General features: G+C 43.5%; 1 protein-coding gene across 1 annotated transcript in view; it reads right to left on the reverse strand.

The window, feature by feature from the left end:
- LOC126931138 (RNA polymerase II subunit A C-terminal domain phosphatase SSU72-like) overlaps positions 1 to 22,930 on the reverse strand; it is a 223,881-nt gene extending 200,951 nt beyond the window's left edge. The window contains exon 1 of the mRNA XM_050748959.1: positions 22,921 to 22,930. The gene's annotated coding sequence lies outside the window, so the exon portion shown is untranslated. The remainder of the gene's footprint in view (positions 1 to 22,920) is intronic.
- Between the last annotated feature and the right edge of the window lie 2,818 nt (positions 22,931 to 25,748).

A 25,748-nucleotide genomic window follows, 5' to 3' on the forward strand; every position in this document is an offset into this window, starting at 1 on the left:
TTCTTCTGTTTATTGTCCACCCTTTTATTTGTACAGCTCTACACAGTTTCCAAGTGGATGCAATTACTGTTGTAGTAAAGGGACAGGAGCCTCAAAGAGGTGACAGTTTGAAGCTCAATCTCCTAAGGAGGAAAGGTTTACTTTATAGATGAGGTCAGAGTTATGTATAAAGGAGTCATTTTCCGAAAGACCTACAGCTAGGAAGCTGCAGAATGAGAACTCAACCATGTCCTTTGACTCCAGATTCTGGTCTTTCTGCTTCGCTCTTCTATTACTCAATAAAAAGGCTCTTGCCATCTGATTTTCCAAATGAATGTCTCCCTCCACTCCTCCCACAGCACCAATCTTCCTCTACCTTTTACAAGAATCATGCATTCACTCCTTAGTTCATTCAATTATCCCCACCACCAACCCCTGTCTAATATGAGCCTGTAGAGAACACAGAAAAGAGCTGGAGTGGTTCCTGCTTTAGGGGGATATAGTTGACTTCATGTTCCTACAGACAGAGAATGTCTAGGTGCCCCCAGCGGTCCAGGATATCTAAGTCTTCCATCTTATCTTTAAATTCTTATCTCCATATATCTTGGTGCGGTGGTGTTCTAACTCAGTCTCCTACCTTGCTGTGTCACCTCCTGCTCTTACACTGAGCCTTTTGCAAAGTTCTATCATCAGTGAAATTCTTCATTTCCAATCTCTTCTCAGAAATACCTGTTGCTTCTTGTCAATGCAACACACTTTAAGTGCTTACAACAAGGCCTGTGTCCTCTTTGCTTCACACTGTTACTTCCAGGGTATATCTCCTCTTCCTCCTCTCAAAAACCCTGCTGTCTTAAAGCACACGCTGCAGTCTGTGCCACCCAGTGCCCTTTATTCTTGCAGCCAACTAACTGTCATGTTCCACCGTCCCTCATTCATAACATTTAAGCACATAGATCACCACTTTCCTCTTCACCATCAGTCATCGCAATGGATGTGAGATGTCAGTCTCCGCATAAGATAATTCACCTGCCCTAGCCTCTTACTGAAGCTCCCATGTCCATGTCCATGTTGATGGACATGACTTTAGCCTCCCACTCCACAGTCATAATGTGGACTTTGTTATTATAGTGTTTATGCCACCTCCAACATTTTAATTTCATGCATTGCAATTTCCAACCACCTCTATCTTCCCAGCTCCTGTTTAAAGTACCCCCACACCTTTTTCTCCCACTGAGACCACCACTGACTCCTCTACGTTTTTACCATTTATTACACCTCATCACCTCTTTTCTCTCCTTACGCAGCTCAGATTAACCATGGTGCCTCACCATAAGCAATCCCTTGCGCACACTTTGCCATTTGTGCTCTCTGTCGGACTGGCCTACCAAACCTTCAATTTTGGTTAAACCCAACTCTTAATCTACTCTACGCCTGCATCTGAGCAGCTAAACATAGATGAAGAAAAACACAACTTTGTACGAACTTGTTAGCTTTAAATGTACAAACATACATCTCAAGTGGACCCTCACCATGGCCTGGTAACTCTACTACCTTTTCCCAGTCCATTTGTTCTCCCATCCCAAGAGGGCTAGTCACAACTTCTCTTCTGCCATAGCCCCTTTCTACTCATTCTCAGCTAATCACTTTGACTCTCAATTCGCTGAGAAATAGAAACAATCAGAAAAGAACAACTCCATTTTCCATTAGCAAATTTGGCAGATTGCCTGCCTTTATACCCCACACACTGCCTTGTCACTGCCTTGTCAGTCCCTGCTCTGGACTTGGGGCCAGCACCACCACGCGTGCACTGGTTGTACTGCTTGTTTCTCTCATAAGGCTGTGCTCCTGCAGTTTTCCCCTCTCTTTCTCATGATCTATTTCCGCTTTCTACTATATTCTTCTTAGTGTTCTTATACAATTCCATCTTTAAATACCTCCTCTTGACCCTATATGTCTTACTGAATGCCACCAAATGTATGCTGTCATCTATAGCGAAATTTATTTAAAATGTCTGCTCTCAGTGTTTTACATGCTTACCTCTCATTCTGTCTTTAATTGACCACTTAGGCTTTTGCCCCCAGTGCTCCAAGGAAATCCCTCTCATCAAGGTCACCAGTGGCTTCCTTATTGCCAAATGCAGTGTTTGGTCTTGAACCTTCAGCAGCAAATGGCAAGGCTGCTCGCCCTTCTTCTCAAAGCACCTTTTTCACTTTGCCCTTAGACCTGACAATCCCATGGTTTTCCTCCAAATCCCTGGTCACTCCCCACAGGTGCTCCCCTCTTTCTGATCTCTAAATTTTGGACTACTTGGGTAGTCTCCACATATTCGTTATTCCACTAAGAAAATGGATAAAACTCAATAGCATTAAAGTAAATTTAATGTGGCCCAAAACTGCCTAGGTAGGTAGGGTACTTAACCTAATATATAAACAAACTGCAACTTAACCTGAGAGTATATTCATGTAACAAGTAACTGAGTCTTGACCAATCATAGCAGCCATGCTTTCAGTCAATCACAGGCTGCAAACTGCCAAAACGTGTTCCTGAAAGGCAAATGCCAACTGTAACCAATCAAACTATTTTTGTCTCTAAATACTGACAGTCCAATATTTATATTGGAGCTCTCTAAATCTTTACTAATTCAGGGTGCTGACTTATTCATGAATGGTTTCTTTGTTCAAATAAATTCAACGAAATTTAATTTGTTTAAGGTTTTTCTTTCAACACTAGAAACATTAAACTCTTACACAAACGTCACATGGGATTATGGATACGTCATGGCTCAGTTTGATAGAATTGAAGACCGAAACCATCCAATCCAATACAAATTTTAATTAGTGTATATAACGAATTAGGCACTGTGATAAGCATTGGGAATACAGATAGATGGATCAATTTCGTTCCCTTCTCTCTTTTAAGCTGACATGTACTAAGTAATTACTGTGTGCTAGGCACTGTGCTAAGTACTTTCCGTTCATTATCTCACTTAATTTTTACAATTGTCTGAAGTTGGCACTATTGTTGAGCCCATTTTACAGATGAGGAAACTGAGGTTCAGAAAAATCATATAACCATTTGCGGTTTTAGACCTAGGAAATGGCTTGAATGGGCTTTGAATCCAGAAATCTGGCTCTACACAAAACCTGAGTCAATCATGACCATTTTTGACTTGGAAAGGCAGAAATTTTATATGGCCAATCTAATATTAAGTTGATCCTTTGGGATAAGGGAACTTGTAGATTGAGGAAGCACCAGGAATGTATTATGTAAAGTATAAATTGAGGGAAATAATAGTAAAATACCATTAGGTGGTAGTTTTTCATACTGAAGGAAATATATGTGACTTAGTCAAGTAATTGTATTCAAGTACAATCAAGTAATTGGTTTGTCTACTAATTGCTCAAAGTGTTGAAGAAAATGGAACACAACATTTGTGTCTGAAGAAGACATTACCTCCCAAATACTTAAATACACCCACATTTTGATACTTCTTAAATGAAAATAGACGTATATTTATTTTTGCTTTGAGACTTTAGGGTCCTTCAACTCCCAGACTTCGGTTTTTCAGCTGAAGTGTTGATACAAGGATTAATTTAAAATGCCTGTTACCTGCTAGATAAGCATTAAAAGTCAGAAAAATTGATTGTTAGGGATTTTAGAAGTTTAGACATCTAGGGTGAGGTCTTGCAAAAACAGTGTTTGTTTTTTAAGCAATTCTGACAAAAGAGCTGGTGTAGGAGAGCAAAACTATAAACAAGGTTCCCAGGCACCTGGATTTGCCTCTTTTAGCCCACATAAAGATTGCAACTCTTCTACCTCAGAAGCCCACTGCTCTCCTTTCAATAAATGCTCTGAAAATGCGTTTACCGCAGGTTCCCATGACTGATAAATTGAAGCAATCTTTTCCCATTCAGATTTGCCCTTTACATCTCAACCTAAGGGAAAAGAACTTTCAAAATTCTCGGCATCAGAAAGTGGATAGCAAAGTTATTTCTACAGAAAGTCTAGACCTAGGAAGAAGTCTTTATACTTGCCGGGTCTTTGTACCTTTGGAAATGAGCCCCGTTTATTTCACGATAGTAATGCGGTACTAGCATATCTGGTGCTTTATCAGTTTTCAGTTGCTTTTGCATACAGTCTTTTCTCATGAACGTTCCATGGAGTTAACCTGAATTGTTAGCCCCATTTGGAAGATACGGACGTTGAGGCTTTGAGAGATTAAGTGACCTGGCTTATGGATATGTGATTAGTGACAATGGCTGGGAGGGCATTTGATGGCCTTGGCTTCAGACCTAGGGCTCTTTCACTGCACCTACTTGTGGAGTCTGTGGGAGGGGAAGAGCACATGTTGTCTGTGATTTTGTCACTGGTTAGTACAATCTCTTATTTGCCAGGTCTTACCTTTTCTGATTGCCTGCGGAGATATTCAGACCTTTGATTTCAAAGCCTGCAGAGTTTGGTGAGGGAGGAGTCCTGAACCCTGTGACTAGTATATATAAATTCCTAGCTAATTAGGTGAAAGGTCCAGAGGAAAGTAGGGGAAAGGGCATGGAGTCTGATGCGATCTCCCAAACAAAAGCAACGAGTACTGGCGTATTGATGCTTCTCAAGTTTCACCCTTCCAGGTATTCCCTAGTGTGCACCTTCTAGGGAGCAAACCTAACAAGCTAATTGGAGTCTCAAGTGGGAATTAAGTATTTGCATGGGGTGACCTAGTGTGCAGCTGCCCATGGCTCTCAAGGACCTGACCCTGGCATCGCCCCGTGTCAGTCCTTCTGACTATTGGTGTCTATTGTCAAGCTTTCATCTTCACAGACACTTAAACAATTTTTAAAAAATCTGTTCTCACAGCCATTTTATGTCAAACAAATAATGTCACAAAGATACCCAAAACAAACTTCCTTTTCTTTTTTTGTTTTTGAGCTCTAGAAGTTGATTGATAGATAATTATCAAGTATTTGTCCTAGTTCTTACAGTTTCTATTTGCATAACATTTTATCATGTCATCACTTTTCTACCTGGCAATATGGCAAACTGTCATAGGTTGCGTAGTGCTTCTTCCAAAATCAAACTGGAAGGCACTTAAAAAAAAAAAAAGAAGTATTAATTTGAAAAACAATTTATTTAAAAATCTGAGAGAAATTGTTCCTGGACCAAATGGAAGGTTGGGCTGTTTATTCTTGCGACCCAATAATGAGATGCTGGTGAACTGGGAAAGAAGAGAGTTTATTTCTGTAACCGGGTACGGGGAGAAGGCCTGGGAAATACTGCCAGACCAGCTCAAAATTACAAACTTTTCCAGGGCTTACATACCTTCAAAGCTATATGTCAACGTGTAAGTGTGCATTCATCTAAAGACATCAGTGATTAACTTCTAATGTAGGTCTGAGTCCTGAAGACCTTCCTCAGGAGCCTCGTAAATTTACTTAATCTAAATGGGTCCAGGTGCTGGGGTGATTAACCTTATCTTGTCTCCTGCTAAATCATGGAGACTTGGGGAGTTCCTTCAGACCCCCAGTAAACTTGTTTGTGGAGGCCTGGGAAGATTTTTTCAGACCCCCAAAAAAACTTGTTTAATCCTAAAAGGGTCCTGTTAAGAATTCCTTGGTTATCTTGCAAAGCTTCAAGGCCCAGGAGAGGCCTGGGCAAAACTCTTGGTGGGCTTTTGTTACAATCTAGCCTTTGTAGAAGGGCACTGGCTCAATCAGCTTTTAATATTTAACTGAACCACTCCGTCAGTACCGAAGCAGTTGTTCCTGAGACCTGCGTTAATGAGACCTGACTTGCCACAAAATCTCTGAGGAGTTGGATGTGTAAAGGTCAGAAGCAGGGCTGGGAATAGGAAGGGCTGGAGCCTGAGGTGGAGGATGGCTGGGGGTGGCGGGGGGTGACGGTGAGAGGAGGAACATTGTAAAAGCCCTACAGTGGGGCCTCGTTGATGATAAGAGTTGCAGACTGAGCAATCACACTCTGACAATCACTCCAACAAACCTCCATGTCCAGCCCCCAGATGGGTGTCCCAGCAATAATTTCCTCCTGGTACTCTTGCCTTCTAGCAGCTTAAATGTGAAACCTTGGTCACAGGAATCTCCAGCTGAAGAGGCAGCAAACAGGGATGGTCTTCTGCCGTGTCTAGGGCTCTCCACTGTGGGTTTCCTCCCCATCCCTCACCTTAAATATGCCTGGAGGGACATAGGCTGGGACCAGGCCTGCTGTGCTTCCCCAGAAGCACCAGCCATGACCGCCAAGGAACATGAACTCACACACCAACATAATCAGACGCCTGAGGATTGCAAAAGGAAGACAGCACCCTGAACAACAGGCACCGCCTGACACAGACCAAGAATGTGGAGTAATCTAGTACATGTACTCAAGGACACAAAGAAAGATTTCCTACTATAATGCACTAAAAAGAAATCATAACTAAGAATTACATGTATAAATACTTAAATATAACGTTGAAATAAAGAATATGCTAAATGAGAAATATTACAGGATGGACGTAACTAAAACTAATTAGTGAGGAGGCATATTTTTAGTGAGGAGGCATATTTGATTGGGGAACTCTTACAGAAAAGGAAAGAGCAAAGAGAGAAACCATTTAGAAAAGTGCTAAGATGTTGCGAGACTAGATATAAAAGTATCAGGAATATTTGAATAATGGGATCCCCACAGGGGAAAAATTAGAACTAATAAAGATGTATTTCCATTTTTAAAGAATGATGACACAGCTCATTTAAAAAAAAAGAAAGAAAAAAAAAGAAAAATGAAAAAAAGGCTGGGCGGAGTGGCTCATGCTTGTAATCCCAGCGCTTTGGGAGGCCAAGGTGGGCAGATCACTTGAGGCCAGGAGTTCCAGACAAGCGTGGGCAACATGGAGAAACCCTGCTCTACTAAAAATACAAGAAACACCCGGGTGTTGTGGGGCACACCTGTAATCCCAGCTACTTGGGAGGTTGAGGCAGGAGAATCACTGGAACCTGGGAGGTGGAGGTTGCAGTGAGCCGACATCACACCACTGCACTCCAGCCTGGGTGATAGAACAAGACTCGGTCAAAAAAAAAAAAAAAAAAAAAAAAAAAACTCATCAAGGAACAAACAAGAGTTAAGGAGAAAATGGACACAAAGACAAAGAGGACATTCTAAAAGCTGCTAGAGAGAAAGATCATCTAAAAAGAAAAAAGTCAAGTGGCATTGTACTATGCATCAGCAACACTGGACTCAATTAGACAATGAAGTAATATATTTAAAGAACTCATGAAGATGACACATCAAATTGTCATTCAAATATAGGGGCATAACAAATATGTCCTCAGGCACTCAAAGACTCATAATGGGAACAGAATCGGAGGAAGAAGCTAAATCTCTTTACATTTGTAGAGAAAAACAAATTCAGGAGGATGCAGTACTAAGTACAGAAAAAAATGGGTGATCAAATACTTTGGTAAATGTATTGCTGATGCAGCAAAGTTCCAACAGACAACATCAACTTATAAAAATCGTAGGATTTTCTTACATTTGCATTAATCAACTAGAAAATTTGATGAAAAAATGAACCAACAAGAGCAATTCGCAATAACAACAAAAACTGGTGTCTAGAAATTATTTTAACCAAGGCTCTAAAAGACCTCTATGAAAAACTTTTAAAACTCGAACAAGTAATATAGAAAATAATTTTACTTATTTATTTTATTTTATTTTATTTTATTTTATTTGTAGAGACAAGGGTCTTCCTATGTTGCCCAGGCTGGTCTTGAATTCCTGGGCTAAAGCGATCCTCCCACCTCGGCCTCCTAAAGTGCTGGGACTATAGGCATGAGCCACCATGCCCAGCTGATTTTAAAATAATAGAAAAACATTCTGTGCTCTTGGATGGCACAATTTACTATTTTAAAGGTATTTGTTCTTTCCGAATTAATCCAAAAATTCAATGCAATCCTCATACAAATTCTAGTTGGATTTTTTGAGGAACTTGTGTTATTATTCTGAACTACACTGAAAAGAAATAATAAATATTCAGAAATAAGTTAAAATTGAAAAATAGGAATAATGAGGGAGATTTCCTTTACCAGTCACTATGACTTAGTACAAATCTCTAGTAATAGAAACAGTGTGGTTTTGGTACAAGAAAAAATATATCTTTAGGCCAGGTACAGTGGCTCATGCCTGTAATCCCAGACTTTTGGAGGCCCAGGCAGGTGGATTGCTTGAGGCCAGGAGTTCGAGACCAACCCTGCCAACATGGAGAAACCCTAGCTCTACTAAAAATTCAAAAATTAGCCCAGTGTGGTGGTGGGTGCCTGCAATCCCAGCTACTCGGGAGGCTGAGGCATAAGAATTGCTTGAACCCAGGAGTCAGAGGTTGCAGTGAGCTGTGTTAGAGCCACTGCACTCTAGCCTGGGAGACAGTGCCAGACCTTGTCCCCGCTTCCACACACACACACACACAAAAAAAAAACACTGGAGTAGAACAGAGAGAACAAAAGGAAATTCATGTATAGACGGACATTTTAACGACAAATGTCGTACCCAAAGTCAGTTGGCAGAAAATTAAATGGATTATTTAATAAATGATGTAAAGAAAACTAAAATTGAGCTCAAACAAGGAGATGGGGGTAATTGGGTGTCCATCTTTGGGGAGAGATGGGTAAAATGTGGTTGGAGGTATGACACGGAGTGCTATGAAATAGTCAGAAAAAGCACTTTAAATGTACAAATGATGACATGGATGCATCTTAAAGGCAATGCTAAAGTAATACAAAGTAACATTTATATAAGTTTAAAATAAAGATCCACAAAACAAACATATGCGTTTCACAAAAACAGATAAAAATAAGGATAGTTGCCACAGTGGGATCAGGGAGGGAACTGGAAATGGAAAAATAAATAATCATAAAAACATAAAGTTTATATCCATGGCTGTATGATTTGATAGTATGGTGATAAAGAATACATTTTGTGTGTGCTTATTGGCGTTTCTTTTCCCCTTCCTTTTGAACTCAGGACGTGTTTGGTTATGGGGAGATGGGATCTGGAGGAAAAGTCAGGTATTAAAGCCATTGGACAGAGCACACAGCCTCAGAAAAATGAAATGCTTTGTACAAGTGCGTGTAGCTAGTTAAGTGGTGGTGCCAGGACTCCGGACTCCTACTCTTGTGAAAACTCTTGTGCCTGCAAATTATTGTAAAATATCTGGAATTCTTAGCAAAAGCATCTGGACAGCAAAAGTTTCCTTGATTGTTCCCTTCTCAATCTAAAGACAAAACTCATTTCAGAAAAATGTAAATAAACAAACAAAACACACCATAATTCTAGCACAACCCACTCCCGCCCTCCCCACTTTTTTTTTAATTTGCAAAGTGAGAAACTGACACTAAGTCTGAGGAGAAATTTCCTGACCATGAGTCTTGGAACCTTCTTTTTTGGAGGAGACAATTCCAGAAAAATGGTTGTTCTGGAGGTAAAGACTTTAAACCCTGTTTTGTTTTTGTTTTAAATTACTTTGGCATCTGCTGAGTTAAACAGTGACCAGAAAGTCAAAAGAACATCAGAGGCTGCGTGAAGCAGGCAAAAGGGCATCAAGTTGAATGGTGGAACCTGCAGGACCCCAGAGAGCTGATAGCTACGGGGAAGTATCTTCTATAAAAATTTAACAGAAGGCCTTTTCCATGAAAGATCACTAGTACTCCAGCCCTGACCCCCAGGAGGGCTTCGCGGGCCTCAGGGGAGGCCAGCTACAGCTGTAGTCCAACTCACTGTTTCACAAGAGTTTTCAGGGATTTGAACCTAGACAATTTCAGAACGGGAACAAAGCTTAGAACGAATCTGTAAGTCATCCATCTTATAGATTGTGGGAAGATGGTGGTGGCATGGTTTTCAAATCTCTGAATCCCCACATAAAAACACAAGAAAACAAAAATTTGCAAATCAATATTTGCAATAAAGCTAAGTGATAGCGTGTCTCGTTAGTAGAAGCCCCGCAAAAACAAGAGGATGAGGATAAACTAACAGTCATGAAACCTGCAGCAGCATCTGAGAGGGAGGAAGCAGAGGGCAGTGATGATATGTCTAAGGAAGGAATCTGAATCTCTGAATAGCCAGAGAACTCACTGGAGAGCAGGCAGATGGATTCAGCAGCAGTAGCTCAAATCAGAAGTAGTTTTGCCTACCCCAATGCTGATGAGTTTAAGCTCCACTCTCCAACCCCAAATAAGATCCGAAGGGCTGGCACAGCATAAACAGTGGAGTGTTGATAACTGTTGAACAACCTGATTTGTAGTGTTTACTGATTTCCATGATGTAAACACTCTCATCATGGGCGGTTGCAGGTTACTGACATAAACATAACGCTGGGAAGTGTTATACACAGTTGACTCTTGCAAGGTTGGAGCCAGCTGTGAACTCTGGGAAGAGCCAGGGCTCTTTTCTAGGACTGGCTGGACCTTTGGGAGTCAAATAAAAACTGAGCAGGAATAAGGACAACAGCAATGAAGGGAAGAGAAGGTTGAGATAAAAAGTGGGAATGGAACAGAGCCAGGGCATTTCAGAGAGCAAGCGGCCATGCTTCACAACACTACCCAAAAAACAAAGAATAGGAAGCTCTGCAAAGTTGGATGAGTGGCCTCTAACCACCCCACCTTCTAGAAGTTCAGGAAAGGTAATGTTACATAACAATATACCGAGGTAAAATCCCAAGCAAAGTTATTATAAAGCATTTAACTCCATGGTTCCCAGACTTGTAGCACATGAGAATCACTGGAAACAAAAATGAAAACAGAGAATACTCTTTCTGTGCCATTTATTGTGGATAGGAGGCCACACTCCTGACTACCTACAATAGGTTAAACTGACCTAACCAAAGCCATAACATTGACAGCTGTTGTCTTCAACAGCCTCCTTCCACCCACTCAACTCCCTGCATCCTCCTAACTGTCTCCCAGTTTTCTAGCGATTTTCAGCCACAGGGATATCATGACAACTCATATTAATTTTAGCTGAGTAAAGTTTCCTTCCCCAATACTTTCATACAATAGCTGTAGTATTGTATGTTTTCATTGTATGACTCTCAAGAAGTCACTAATATGGGGATTTCAAATAAAGGTTATGCTAGGGTAATGGGGAAGAAATCTGGGGTCAGAAGAGCTTCAACAGTTCCAGTTCTTTGGCAGACTACAAAGAAGGGCTGTTCATGTTCTTAGGAGGGGCAGGAACCAGGGCAGGCAGGCAGGGAATTGCAGTAGCAGTTATTCGAGAACCATCTGCTCTGAGTGTGCACTCGGTAATTCAGGTTCAAAAACATTTGATTCTCAAGATTCAAATTCCTGGGTGTGGTAGCACATGACTATAATCCCAACTACACCAGAGGCTGATGTGGGAACATCCCTTAAACCCAGGAGTTCAAGACCAGTCTCGAAACCATCGTGAGATCCTCCTGTCTCGTTAAACAAATAAACAAACAAAACAAGTAAGAAAGTCACACACACAAAATCAAAATTTCTGAGAACGAAACTTTAATTGTTCTATTTTGGGTCACATGTCCATTCTCTTGGTATGTAAGTGGGATTTTATAATCAACAGGTCTGGACTACATGGAATTTCTCAAGAAGGGAAGCAAAAAAGCAAAATTATACAACATGTCCACTGGAGGCATTTGTCTAAATTTGCCTGGTCCCAGTCAGCCTGATTAGGTAACTTGATGCACTTTTGTTGAATGAAATCTAATAAGTAACTCAAGAAATTAAAATCGACTTGATGTGGCTGGTTCGCACGTGGCTTCTGTTCCATGCCACACTATCCCTGGCACTGGACTTGGCACTTCTTTGCGTTGACTTTACAAAATCCTCTCATGCCACACATCATTGATTAAAGATTTTGTGTTGAGACAGAGAAAATGATTATATTGTATGCCACAGAGCAAACAAACTCGACCAAACTCAAATCCTATTAAGAAACTACCCCAATGCCCACCAACAATAGAACGAACAATTAAAAGGTGTATATTTGCAGAATGAAATATTACATAAAATGAAAATAAATGCTCTAGAACTATGCAATGACATGGATGATATCACAAACAATATTGTCAGACAAAAACGAGTATATGTTATATGATTCCGTGTATATGAAAACAGGCAAAGCGAGTCCACGTTGTGCTGAGTCAGGATAATGGTTGCCTCTTGGGGGGAGGGATCGAGAGTGGAAGGGGGCACAAAGGCAGCTTCTGGGGTGCTGCTCGGGTTCTACTTCTTGATCTGGGTCTGGTTCCATGGGTGTGTCTGTGAAAATTGATTCAGGTGTGTACTTATGATATGTGCACATTTCTGTTTGTGTATTATATACTCAATAAAAAGTTAAAGCAACTTTGGCAGTCCTGCTCTTCCCACAGTGCCTCCTTGGCTCTCAGGCCAATCAGGGATGCTTCTGCTGTCATCTGTCAGCTGTGTCCCCACTGCACCCCTCATGCTCAGGGGTCCTGCTTTAAACATGTGCCCACCTCTGCTCTGTACAGCTCCCTGGCAGGTGCAGTCTTGTGCTGTAACCGCTTCTCTGTGGGAGGGCAGCCCTGCCCTGCCTTCTGGCTTCCCTGGTTCTTCCACAGATCTTGTCAATGAAATGTCCTCCATCTCATGACGTTTTCAACCTGAGGAAAGTATTTGAAAATATTTGCAATTTTGGATTCAAAAATTATCTCCCTATGGGATAGATTAGGAGAAGAGACCTAGTAGTCCACTGACTTACAGTGCAAACACATTTCTTCATTTTCCTTCTCTCCGGGAAGTTACATGCTAAGTACCAGGGCTGATAGTCTAGTCATCGCCCTTGTGATATTTGTGCTCATGGAGTCGCCCTCAGGCCTCTGCCTGTATCCTCTCCGTTCTGCTGTTTTCAGTACCTGCTGCTGGGGGATAACACTGCAGCCCCCAGCCCTCAGGTAATACTCTGATGCATGTGTATTGTGTGGGCTTCTTGAGTTACCAGAGGGATGAAAGCTCCAGAAGTCCACAGTTTATAATTTATTAACACATCTTTTCTTAGCTGCCTCTCTTCACTGTCGCAATTTCCCATTCCCCTGCAGCCCTGCAGGCATTTCCTAGGATCAGCTCCCAAATAGATCAGTTCCACATGAATTCCTGCCTCAGAGTCTGAGCCTGGGGGAACTCAAGACCAAGGCAGAGATCTGCCTTTCCCATAAACAGACACATGTGCCTGCGTGCACGGGTACACATGCACACACGATGAATTTTATTGGTGCGTGGCAGACATACCTTAACAGTGCCCCCAGTGAGTCATGCCTTTTGTTTACTTCTCTCCCCTTTAGAGTGGAAGGAACCTGGGACTTACCTGTAGCCAAGTGAATATAAGATGATTACTCCTGTGACTATGTTCCATGACAGCAGACTAGAGGGAGAGATTCTCTCCAGTTTTGAAGAAGACAGCTACTATGTTTGAACTATCTATGGGGTTCACAAGATGAGAACTGTGGCTGGCCTCTAAGAGCAGGGTCTGGTTTCTAGCCAACAACCAGTGAGAAATAGGGGGTTAGGGAGCTCTGTCCCACAACCATCAGGAGATGAATTCTGTCAAAATCCAAGTCTGGAGCGGATTCTTAAAGCCTCTGATGAAAACACAGCCTTGCTGACACCCTGACAGCATCTTTACCAGACCTCAGACAAGAGAACCCAGCTAGGTCATGTGTACACTTCGGATGCACAGAAATTCAGAGATGATAAATGTGCATTGCTTGAAGCCGCTAAGTTTGTGGTAATTTGTTATGCAACATAGAAAACTGTTCTCTATGGGAACTTCTGACCAGAGTTGGGGCATTATTTCTTTCTACTCTTTAGGAATTTGTTGGCAGGGATCTGACCTCAAGGTGCCTTTAGTGCCTTTCTTTCTCTCTCTCTCTCTCTCTCTCTCTCTCTCCCTCCCTCCCTCCCTCCCTCCCTTCCTTCCTTCCTTCCTTCCTTCCTTGTTTCTTTCAAGATGGGGCCTCACTCTGTTGCTCAGGCTGAGTGTAGTGGCATGATCATAACTCACTGCAGCCTTGAACTCCTGCGCTCCAGCAATCCTCCTGCCTTGGCCTCCCAAGAAGCTGGGACTACCTGTGCCAACCACCAGGCGCAGCCCACTTTGCTCTTTGATTTGTTTTGAGAACAGCCAATATTGCCACCCTTTCTTGTTCCTCCTGAATGATTTTTCCTGAAAGTAAATATTAGGATGGCCCAATAATTCTCTGGTGAATATGTATTTCTTCAATAATGCTTCTCCATCATTGCTTCTGCAGGGCTTTCCAGCACAGCCTGATTTTTCCAACGTCAGGACCAGGTCAAGGCTCACAGGACCTTGTTCCATGGCTCGTTTCACAAGTCTGTGGGGTAAAGTTCTGTCCTTCCTGAACACGAATGTCACATATTGAACTTATGAATTTGTGCAATCCTCTAAAACGCTGTAAAGCTGAAGCGCTCTCCTCGGCTATGAGAAATTTGCCAGCATTATTCGGCAGCTCTGCCTATTTCCATACACTGTTTTACAGGCTTCCGAGAACTTCCCTGTAGCTGTGGAGGCATTTTCTGGAGTGGAACCACATTAGCCTCCTCTTGTTCCTTTCTGATATCTGCACTCTTTCCAGTCAAGATTTAAATATTTCCTCCTAGAGAGAGTGATGGGGGAAGCTTCTTCTGTCATCTCAGCATTTCAATCTGGCTAAGGAGAGCTGCCCCCTAGCTGTCCCACATGCCAGCCGTCATCTCTGTTGGCTGTTTCCGGCTTGGGCAATAAGCACACTTGCGTAAACGAGGCCAGGGTTGGGCCTCCATATCAGCAGTCTCCACACCTGCGGATTCAACCAAATGTGATAGAAAATATTGAATATTATATTATTAATAAAAATAACAATATAGCAGTAAAAATTAATACAAATAAAAAACAATACAGCATAACAATTATTTACATTGTGTTAGGTATTATAAGTAATCTAGAGATGATTTAAAGCATTTGGGAGAATGTAAGAAGGTTATACGCAAAGACTACACCATTTTGTATAAGGGACTCAAGTATCTGAGGATTTCGGTGTCCGATAAGGTCCTGTAACCAATCGCCCACAGGATACTGGGGGATGACTGTACTGGGTTCTCTCATGCCTCAAAAACATTAGTCTTTTGAGAAATTTAGACAAAGTTAGGATCTTTAAAAATCACTTTCTAGTTATTTCCCTTCTCTGTTATCACACTGGAAGTCAGAAAAATTAATATCCTATTAAAGCTGCAGTCACTTTGTCTTCTCCTGTGAATAATTTTTCAAACTATTTTATATTTGCCCTCATTTTTTAAAAGTCTGCAAGTAGGATCCTTTCAAACTCTGGCTCATCACAGTTCGCGGGTATTCCTAATATCTGAGCATCCACACCGCCCACGAACCTTTCACAGGAGCAGGTTGCTCTCTCTAGTGCTGGACTACTGCTGCTGTCACTCTTGATTCTGATTATCGGAGTCTGGTCAGGTACATTCACTTGATGCCTTTGTTCACTGACACAGGACGGGGACATCTGGTCAAGGTGTTTGCCCATGCTTGGGATCTAAGCCCGTCACCCCTGCAGGTCCGCCTCTCATGCTCAGCCAGTATTCCCTGAAGCCCAGTCATTGTGCTGGGAGAGCTTGTTCCCAGTAGTTTGCAGAATCAGCCATGGGCTGAGCTGACGGCACCATACCCTCCCATTCTACAGAGCACAGGGCGCTCCTCCTGCTCTGGAGCTGCTTAGGCAGATGAGCCATCTCTCCCTGTGACAACTTTGTTTACCGTGACTCTCGGGAATTTTAATCAAGCCTCAAAACTTTCTGTTAAATCCTTATCTCAGGACAAAGACTGCCTGAGACAATACATAGTTGCCATAGATTGACAGCAGCCATTCAAATGTTTCTTTCTTGAAAGGGGAGACTCCCTACAGGAGTCTAGGGACACATGTTACTGTGCTCCTAATTTAACACCTGTGTTGACACACGATTTCATGCCATCTGTTCCACAATCATAAAAAGTCATTTCCTCCATGCCCCCACCCCCTCCATTTTTTAGATGGGAAAACAGCCTCAAGGAGGTTAGTGAGCTGTTTAAAGTCACAGAGCTATTAGTTGCCAGGCCTAGGATTGTAACCTGAGTGCATTTGACAACAAAATCCATGCTTTTTCCTTGTCCTCTGCCGTGAAGAAAGAGAACATAAAGATTTGCCACACGAGCCTGAACACCTCAAACTGGAGCCCGTGCACCCTTTGTGCTCCGTAGAAATATGTTGGGGAGTTTGCTTTGCTACTGGTTCTCTGGAAAAATATTTATTTAAAAAAAATTTTTATGGGTATATAGTTAGGTGTATATATTTATGGGGTACGTGAGATATTTTGGTACAGGCATACAGCGCGTAATCATTATATCATGGAAAATTGGATATCTATCCCCCTCAAGCATTTATCCTTTGTGTTACAAACAATCCAATTACACTCTTTTCGTTATTTTTAAATGTGCAATTAAATCGTTATCGACTGTAGTCCCCCCGTTATGCTATCAAATACTAGGTCTTATTTATTCTTTCTAACTGAAAAAAAAATCTTAAAATGTATTTTCTTTCTTTTATTTTTTCTTTTTTTTTAGAGACTACAGACAGGGTCTTACCTGTCACCCAGGCTGGTGCAGCATTGTGATCTTAGCTCACTGCAGCCTCCAGCTCCTGGGCTCTAGTGATCCTCCCACCTGAGCCTCCCAAAATGCTGGGATTACATGCACATACCACCACGCTCGGCCTGTATTTTTTTTTAAACTACTTTATTGAGGTATTACTGATATTAAAAAGCTGTAGATATTTAATGTCTACAACTTAATGTGTTTGTAGAAAAGCGTACACCTGTGAAACCATCATCACATCAACTCAATAAACTTAGCCTTCACCTCCAAAAGTTTCTACCTGCCCCCTTTGTTTTTTTGAAAGTGTATTTTCATTTGGATAATAATGTGTATTTAAAAACAGAGTTTTCTAGATAACATGCTTGATTACTTTCTGAGAAATGTCTTGGGATTTCCATGCTGCATTTTGCATTTATGTTAAAGTTCACTGACATCAAGTTGTACAGTAACTGAGATAATGGGAGAGAACATAGGCTGACTTCCTCTGGAACAGGGTGTGGAATAGAGGCCAAGTGTTGCAGGGCTCTCAAAGAACAAAGGCCTTGCCCCACTTCATCTTTAAAGAAAAGTAAAGTAATATTTCAGCCAAAAAGTGACTGTCAAACCCCCAAAGAACCTGAACCATAGCAAGGCATTCCAGGCTTGTTTTGTAAGCCAAGTTTAGTTGCAACAAACCCACATTCTTCATTAAATCAAACTTATGTGAGTTTGAAGTTTATTAGATATATAGTTTATTTCTATTTAATATGTCATTTTCTTGGTTTTATAAGAGCTACAAGCATAAAGGACATATACTTACTTTAAGGTTTGTATAAATTTAACATAAGAAGATAATTTTCTTATACACTGGGGAGCCATAAGAATTTTTCACTATAAAAACTCTGATCATTACTCACATTTGAAAACAATATTTTTATTAAAGTACAATAGCCTTATTGTCTTTTTAGAAACAAAATATGCATGCTATAAAAAGTTAACTCTAAAAAATGTAAAGAGTAAATTTAAAAGAGGTTACCTCAATCCCATCACTGCAAAAATAAACATTGTTAACAATGGTGACATGGCTTTAAATATCTATCCACATACATGCAGATGGAAGCAGAGATAAAAATAATTTTAGATATGGTGATACAGCAGATGCAGCATTTTAAGATAAAAGTATCAGCTTTGATTTTTATATAAAATAGGCACCTATAGTCAAACTAAAGGAATTGCCTTTCTTCAGATAACTGTTTGCAGTAGAAAATATTAGTATCTGAAGAAGTATTTTTTTTTTCTTTTGAGACGAGTCTCGCTCTGCCGCCCAGGCTGCAGTGCAGTGGGGTGGATCTCGGCTCACTGCAAGCACCGCCTCCCAGGTTCACGCCATTCTCCTGCCTCAGCTGGGACTACAGACGACCACCACCACACCCGGTTAATTTTTTTTTTTTTTTTTTTTTGTATTTTTTTAGTAGAGATGGGGTTTCACCGTGTTAGCCAGGATGGTCTTGATCTCCTGACCTCGTGATCCACCTGCCTCGGCCTCCCAAAGTGCTGGGATTACAGGTGTGAGCCACTGCACCTGGCCCTGAAGAAGCATTGTTTAATCTTAAAAACCTCAGCTATTTATATTAGTATAAGTAATACATGTCTCAACTTTAGAGAGTATCTATTACGTCCTTACTTCAAAATTAGAAGATTCATGCATTTATACTTTATTCTGTTTTCTCCCCCTTCATATTTCCAATATTATAATCTTTTTTTATGTTGTCATGGTTTAAAACATTCGCATTCCATTCCATTATCATAAATCTCAGTTACTCAGCCTTAGCTCTATAATTAATTAGCCACCAATAATTTTAACTTTAATTTTTAATAATTACTATTACTGTTTTTAATTATGTTTTTTTCATGACTGAGTCCTTTATTTGCTTCCTTTTCTGATTGTTTGGATTTCATTATTGGATAGTTTGTTTCAGGAGAGATTTATGGGTTCTTGCATGCTTAACTATTTACTGTCTTTTTACTCTATTACATATAAAATTATTGTTCACACTTATTTCTTTCAGAAGTTTGTAAATATTGCTTCACTGTCTTCTGACACTGAGCATGCTGTTAAGAAATCTGAGACTGACAAGATATTTATTCCCATGTCTGTCTTTATTTTTCCTGTGTACCCAATACATTCTTTACCCGTAGAGTTCAGAAACCAAGATAGCATATATCTTGGTGTTTATCATTTTGAATGAATTTTTCCAGGAACATATGTGTCTTTTCAATCAGCAGATGCAGTTTCAATGACATTTTCTTATATTTTACCTCTGTATCTTTTTCTGTTCTGTATGTTCTATTCTCTTCTTCAGGAACAAAAATTACACATTTGTTCTTTTATGTCTTCCATTTCTATCATTTTCTCTTTAACTACTTAAATATAATTGCTATTTTCCTTTTTCTGTTGTGATGTTCTCAAGCCAATTCACCATGCCACACGATTTTCCTTGTAATATTATTTCTCCTTTTAATTATTTCTACTGGCTCATTTCAATGCAATTTCTTTCTTTATTTTTCTTTCTACAATTCTGCCAGATCCCCTTATTATTTCTTCTCTGAGCTCTTTTTGGGAGAGGGGCATGGTGTAGGGAAAAGAAAGAGGGATCAGACTATTACTGTGTCTATGCAGAAAGAAGTAGACATAAGAAATTCCATTTTGTTCTGTACTAAGAAAAATTCTTCTGCCTTGAGATGCTGCTAATCTGTAACCCTACCCCCAACCCTGTGCTTGCAGAGACATGTGCTATGTTTACTCAAAGTTCAATTGATTTAGGGCTATGCAGGATGTGCTTTGTTAAACAAGTGCCTGAAGGCAGTATGCTTGTTAAAAGTCGTCACTATTCTCTAATCTCAAGTACCCAGGGACACAAACACTGCGGAAAGCCGCAGGGACCTCTGCCTAGGAAAGCCAGGTATTGTCCGAAGTTTCTCCTCATGTGATAGTCTGAAATATGGCCTTGTGGGAAGGGAAAGACCTGATCATCCCCCAGCCCGACACCTGTAAAGGGTCTGTGCTGAGGAGGATTAGTAAAAGAGGAAGGCCTCTTTGCAGTTGATATAAAGGGTGGCATCTGTCTCCTGCCTCTCCCTGGGCAATGGAATGTCTCGGTGTAAAACCCGAGAAAACTGCGTTAGGGCTGGAGGTGAGATGTGCTAGCGGCAATCCTGCTCCTTAATGCATGGAAATGTTTTTTTGTTTTGTTTTGTTTTGTTTTTTGTTTTGTTTTGTTTTGTTTGAGACGGAGTCTCGCTTTGTCGCCCAGTCTGGAGTGCAGTGGCGAGATCTCAGCTCACTGTAAGCTCCGCCTCCCGGGTTCACACCATTCTCCTGCCTCAGCCTCCTGAGTAGCTGGGACTACAGGCGCCCGCCACCATGCCCGGCTAATTTTTTGTATTTTTAGTAAAGACGGGGTTTCACTGTATTAGCCAGGATGGTCTCGATCTCCTGACCTCGTGATCCGCCCGCCTCAGCCTCCCAAAGTGCTGGGATTACAGGCGTGAGCCACTGCGCCCGGCCAATGCATGGAAATGTTTATGGAGATGTTTGCATATGCAAACATCAAGGCACAGCACTTTTCCTTAAACTTATTTATGACACAGAGGTCTTTGTTCACGTGTTTTCCTGCTGACCCTCTCCCCACTATTACCCTATTGTCCTGCCACATCCCCCTCTCCAAGATGGTAAAGATAATGATCAATAAATACTGAGGGAACTCAGAGACCGGTGCCCACGCGGGTCCTCCGTCTGCTGAGCGCCAGTCCCCTGGGCCCATTTTCCTTTCTCTATACTTTGTCTCTGTGTCTTTTTCTTTTCTCAAGTCTCTCGTTCCACCTGACGAGAAACGCCCACAGGTGTGGAGGGGCAGGCCACCCCTTCACATGGAGTGGATATTGAAAGGAGCTGGGCACATTCCTCAGCCCCGGGCTCAAAACTCCCTGAGCCTAGTACAAACACATCCCATCCTCCCATCCCACCACATATCGCCATATATCTCTCAAACTCCCTGAGCCCAGTATAAACACCACCTGGAAAGTCTCTGATAAGGAGACGGCCGTTCAAGGTTTTACTGAAAGCACGAGAATCAAAAGAATTCCTTTGTTCCCCTGTAACTCTCGGGCTATAAAAAGCAAATGCTCGCATTGTTCGGGGCCCTCTTGTATACTGTGGAATGGAGGGACCAAGTTCGAACTTGTAGTAAAGATCCTTGCCGCTTGGCTTTGACACTGGACTCTGGTGGTCTTCTTTGGGGAACAAACGGTCTGGGTATAACATCTGGGGGCTCGTCCGGGATTCCCCAAGCCCACCAGACCCCTGGTCAACGGATCTGCTAGGATCGATCTACTGATAGGTGAGCTGGCTCGTCTCCGTTTGTCTGTCTGTGTCTGTATGTCTGTTCTGAATCTGAATCTGTGACTTGCGAGGTCTGAAACTGGAGCTGGCACAGTCCTGGTGGACGCACTATAGGACGGCCAGCGGAGACCGGTGGGAGACGTCCCCTGGCTCTCTTCTGATTTAAATTGCTATTTGAGCTGGAGGAGCGCGTTCGCGATCCGGGCAGCAGCTGACTCTGACCCCGACTGCCGGGGCGCACTGGCGATCTGAGTTGCCGGAGCACGTTCGCGATCCGGGCAACAGCTGACTCTGCCCTGGTTCCCGGGCGCGTGCGTGCAATCTGAATTGCCCCGGTTCCCGGGCACGCGCGTGCGGTCTGAATTGCCCCGGTTCCCAGGCGCGCGCGTGCGGTCTGAATTGCCCTGGTTTCTGGGCGCACGCGTTTGCGGCCCCGGTCCCCGGGCTCCCAGCTTCCGGGGCGCACTTCCGGCCCCGGTCCCTGGGCTTCCAAAGTGCGCCTGTGACTAGCTATCATTAATAAGTCAGATCAGATTTCCTTTACAGGGATTCTAACCCACATTCCTTTACAGGAAGAGACACAGAAAGTGAGAATGAGTGAGAGAGAGACCATAAAAGACGGGAGAGGGAGAAAGTGAGAAGGGAAATCGGAAAGAGAAAGGGGAGGAAACGGCAGACGTGGAGAGTCAGAGAGAGAGACAGAAAAAGAAAGAGACTGAGTGTAAAGGAGAAAGGACACGGGATGACAGATAGAGGGAGAGAGCAGGCGGACGGGAGGCGGCCGCCGCACCCAGACCCGCCCCCTGGGCTGAGTCGCGGGAGGGAGCAGGCGGAGGGGAGGCGGTCAGCACTCACGAGCCCGCTAAAAGGGAAAGTAACTTTGTAGGGCTGGCAGGGCAAACGCGAGGGCGCACTTCGTGGACTAGCCCCCCCCCCCCAGCCGCCTGACTCCACGGTGGCTTTACCCCTTCGGGAAATAGGACCCCCAGATGACACAGGAATCCCCAAGCTCCAGTACTGGCCATTCTCCACCAGTGATCTGTATAACTGGAAGACTCAGAGTGCTCGGTTTTCAGACAACCCCAAAGATTTACTGGCTTTACTGGATAGTGTCATGTTCACCCACCAGCCCACTTGGGATGATTGTCAGCAGCTCCTCCGAATCTTGTTTACCACGGAAGAGCAAAAAAAAAAAAATACAGGTAGAAGCTAGAAAGCTGGTCCCGGGGGACAACGGTCAACCGACTGCCAACCCTGACCTCATAAACGCGACCTTTCCTCTGACCAGGCCGGCGTGGGACTACAACACGGCAGAAGGTAGGGGACGGCTACACCTTTATCACCAGACTCTAATGGCAGGTCTCCGGGCAGCTGCTCGCAAGACCACTAATTTGGCTAAAGTATATTCTATTCTACAGGGAAAGACAGAGAGACCAGGCACATACTTAAAAAGATTAATGGAAGCTTTTAGACAGTACACCCCCATAGATCCAGAGGCTCCAGGAAGTCAGGCAGCTGTTGTAATGTCATTCGTAAATCAGGCAGCCCCAGATATTAAAAAAAACTCCAAAAATTAGAAGACTTGAAAGGAAAGCGGATTCAGGACCTCCTTCAGATAGCCCAGCGGGTTTATAATAACAGAGGTACTCCAGAAGAAAGGCAATGTAAGGCCGCTGAAAAAAAAGACCAAGGTCCTGGCAGCAGTAGTACAGAAAGAACATCTACAGCCAGAGTACACCCACCAACCCAACAGAGTACACACACCAACCCAGGCGGCCCCCCAGGCATGATAATCTGAGAAAAGACCAATGTGCCTACTGCAAGGAGGCTGGCCACTGGGTAAGAGACTGCCCCAAAAAGAAGCAACGAGGACAGGGACCCCCTAGGTCTACACCCGTACTAGTCACTTAAGATGAAGACTAGGGAAGACGGAGTTCGGATCCCCTCCCCGAACCTAGGGAAACTTTGCAAGTGGAGGGGTCCCCAGTCCAGTTCTTGGTCGATATGGGAGCACAGCACTCAGTCTTAGTTAAAACTAATAGGAAATTATCCTCCAAGTCCTCGTGGGTACAAGGGGCCACAGGAGTTAAGAAATACCCATGGACAACACAAAGAACAGTAAACCTCGGAGCCAAGAATGTAACCCATTCTTTCCTGGTCATCCCTGAGAGCCCCTGTCCCCTATTAGGGAGAGACCTGCTAACTAAAATGGGAGCACAGATCCATTTCCTCCCTGAGGGGCCCGTCGTGACCAACTCCCCCAATCAACCCGTGTCCGTCCTGACTATAACCCTAGAAGATGAGTACCGGCTCCACCAGGAGCAAACGGCCCCTGACCAGGACATAACAACCTGGCTCCAGCAATATCCAGAAGCTTGGGCGGAAACGGGGGGCTTAGGACTAGCAAAACACCGTCCTGCTTTATTTGTTGAACTTAAACCTGGGGCAGACCCCGTGCGGGTACGCCAATACCCGATGCCCCTAGAGGCCAAGAAAGGAATTGCCTCGCATATCCGCCGGCTCCTTGACCAAGGGGTCCTTCACTCATGTCACTCACCCTGGAATACTCCATTGTTGCTGATACAAAAACCTAATAGTGGAGAATACAGACCTGTACAAGACTTAAGAAAAATCAATAAGAGGATTGTAGACATACATCCAACTGTGCCTAACCCATATACCCTCCTGAGTACCCTAAACCCTAAACATCAATGGTACACTGTTTTAGATTTAAAAGATGCTTTGTTCAGTTTGCCTTTAGCCCCTCAGAGCCAAAAGCTCTTCGCCTTCGAGTGGAATGACCCTGATAGGAGCATAAGTGGCCAACTAACATGGACCAGACTGCCGCAAAGATTCAAAAACTCTCCTACCCTGTTCGATGGGGCCCTCCATGAAGACCTGGGATAACTTTCCTGCCCCCAACGACCTTAAACCCTGCCTTGCTGCTGCCCAACCCGGACCTGGACGCCCCAATCCATGACTGCACCGAGATACTAGCTCAGGTGCACGGAGTTTGAGAAGACCTGCAAGACCGCCCACTTCCTGACGCCGACCTCGTCTGGTTCACTGATGGGAGCAGCTTCATGCATCAGGGCCAGAGGTACGCTGGAGCGGCAGTGACTTCAGAGACTGAGGTAATCTGGGTGGAACCCCTGCCCCCGGGGACATCGGCCCAGAAGGCCGAACTGATAGCACTCACCCAAGCTCTTACCTTAGGGGCGGGGAAAAAGCTGACGGTATATACAGACAGCCGATATGCTTTTGCAACGGCGCATATACATGGGGCCATTTACAGGGAGCGGGGGTTACTGACGGCTGAAAGAAAAGAGATAAAAAACAAGCAAGAAATCCTAGCCCTGCTAACAGCCCTATGGAGGCCAGAAAAGTTAGCCATTGTGCATCGCCCAGGGCATCAGAAACTAACTACTCCAACTGCTCAAGGCAACTTTCTGGCGGACCAAACTGCAAGAAAGGTGGCGAAGGCTCCCAGCCAACTCCTTGCACTCCAGCTCCCTGACCCAGGCCCCCGGGACTTGCCATATTTCCCTGATTATTCAGAACAAGATCTTCAGTGGATTGACAAGCTTCCCCTAAAACAGATCCAGAATGGGTGGTGGACTGATACTAATGACCAAACCATCCTACCAGAAAAATTAGGACAACAAGTGTTAGAACACATCCACCGAACCACCCACCTGGGTGCTCGGCGGATGATAAACCTGATCAGACGCTCTAAACTCAAATTCAGACATACAGCCGAGATGGCCAGCAACATCGTGACAAGTTGCAAAGTCTGCCAGCTTAACAACGCCTACCCCCAATCCCAGGCTGCAACGGGAACAAGGCTCAGGGGAACCAGGCCCGGTATCTACTGGGAAGTAGATTTTACTGAGATAAAGCCAGGGAAATACGGGTATCGGTACTTACTTGTCTTTGTAGATACTTTTTCAGGGTGGACTGAAGCATTCCCCACCAAGAAGGAAACTGCTCAGGTTGTAGCAAAAAATCCTGGAAGATATCCTCCCCAGGTATGGCTTCCCCATCCAGATAGTGTCAGATAATGGACCGGCCTTCGTCGCTAAGGTAAGTCAGGATTTGGCTTCCATCCTTGGGGCAAATTGGAAACTACATTGCGCTTACAGGCCCCAGAGTTCAGGATAGGTAGAGAGAATGAATCGGACCTTAAAGGAGACCTTAACTAAATTAACTATGGAGACTGGCACTAATTGGGTGGTCCTTCTCCCCTACGCTCTGTTCCGGGCCCGTAATACCCCTTACAGACTAGGCCTTACCCCTTATGAAATTATGTATGGCAGACCCCCACCCTTAGTTCCCAGCCTAAAAGAGGATCTGCTCAAGTCTGAAACAGAAAATGTCTCTGAACTCTTCTTTTCCCTACAAGCCTTGCAGAAAATTCATCAAGAAATCTGGCCCAAGCTAAAAGAACTATATGAGACCAGTCCCCCACCGACACCCCATCCATATCAGCCGGGAGACTAGGTCCTGGTCAAGCGACACCGACAAGAGACCCTAAAACCCAGGTGGAAAGGACCACTGCAGGTACTCCTAACCACACCCACCGCCCTAAAGATAGAAGGCATCACGTCGTGAATCCACTACACCCACGTCAAGCCGGTGGACCCAACCTCCGACCTCCTGGGACCAATCACGGTGGCGGCTGAAGCACCGGACACGTGGACTGTGGACAGAGCTAAAAACA

The sequence above is a fragment of the Macaca thibetana genome, chromosome 1, assembly GCF_024542745.1.
Source record: "Macaca thibetana thibetana isolate TM-01 chromosome 1, ASM2454274v1, whole genome shotgun sequence".
In the NCBI taxonomy this organism is placed as follows: Eukaryota; Metazoa; Chordata; class Mammalia; order Primates; family Cercopithecidae; genus Macaca; species Macaca thibetana.